Source organism: Arachis duranensis, chromosome 7 (assembly GCF_000817695.3).
Source record: "Arachis duranensis cultivar V14167 chromosome 7, aradu.V14167.gnm2.J7QH, whole genome shotgun sequence".
NCBI lineage: Eukaryota > Viridiplantae > Streptophyta > Magnoliopsida > Fabales > Fabaceae > Arachis > Arachis duranensis.
In genome coordinates this window covers 63,152,146-63,153,231 of record NC_029778.3, presented here as the reverse complement: position 1 = coordinate 63,153,231, position 1,086 = coordinate 63,152,146, and the positions used below count along the sequence as shown (strand labels likewise).

Genomic DNA, 1,086 nt, shown 5'->3' with positions numbered 1-1,086 from the left:
CAAGGCATCATTAATCATCATCACATATATGACCACATCATATATCTTAATCATTCAACAACATCAACCATTCATTGCCTATCTTAGGGCCTCTAGTCTAAGTATTTCCTACCAAATTACATATTAGATACGGGAAACCGAAACCATACCTTAGCCGATTTTCCCAAGCTCCACCAGAGCACTTCCAAATCACTTATCCACAAGCTCTCAAGGCCTCAACACCTCCAAGAACAGATTTTTCACCACCAAACCCTTTCCAAGCTTTTCAAAATCACCAAATCAAGCTCCAATATTCACATATACACAACCTAAGCCGCAATCATCATACCCATACACAACATCTCAATACCCAAACATCATAGAACAACAAAATTACACTAGGGTTGAGAATCTTACCACACCCAAGGTCCAAGGAGACAAGATTAACCTTCTCCTTCAAGAGAGTTGGGTCCTATAACATCAAAGAACCCAAAATATCAACATTTCACCCATGAAACTCGAAAATAAGGGCTGGAATTTCGAACAGCAACACGTGGCTTACCTCAAGATTGATTGTATGGGTTTTGTAGAGCTCTCCGCGGTGAACGTGTGGCCATAAACGGAGCGGCAATCGGAGCTCTAGATCAAAAGTTATGGTAGTTTGAAGATCAAGTGAGAGAAAGAACTTGAGAGAGAGTTCTTCCCTCCATGGCCTCCATTTTCAGCATGTGAGTGTGTGTTTAGTGAGGAGAGAGAATGCTGAAAACTAGGATTTTGGTCTAGTTATGTTGGGCCAAGGGCCCACTTTGGGTCCGTTTGGCCCGTTTGGTCCAATCTTGACCCGAATTCTATAAAATTGGTACCGAAATTCTCGTCTCAGTCTCCTCTATCATATTCAGCCTCAAAAATCACATTTTGGGCTTTCTAGAATAAATTCTCATTTATAGGCTAATTAGCCGTTAATTAACCGGGTTTTACATTCTAGGCCTCTCAGTTGTACAAACACAACCAATACAGGCAAGTAATACACAAATAAGGTACAAGTAGAACAAGTAGCACATAATCAGGTAACATAGCATATATGATGTAGAAATCCAAAACAAATAG

At 40.3% G+C, this 1,086-nt stretch overlaps 1 long non-coding RNA gene across 2 annotated transcripts in view; it reads right to left on the bottom strand.

Annotated features, from left to right (window-relative positions):
* LOC127740600 (uncharacterized) overlaps nucleotides 1-1,086 on the bottom strand; it is a 10,633-nt gene that overhangs the window by 1,965 nt on the left and 7,582 nt on the right. The window contains exons 2-3 of one of the 2 annotated variants that reach the window (XR_008001190.1): nucleotides 397-451; nucleotides 150-308 (exon numbers count right to left, since the gene is read on the bottom strand). This is a non-coding gene — a long non-coding RNA (uncharacterized LOC127740600). The remainder of the gene's footprint in view (nucleotides 1-149; nucleotides 309-396; nucleotides 452-1,086) is intronic. The other variant, XR_008001191.1, reaches the window with a different exon arrangement.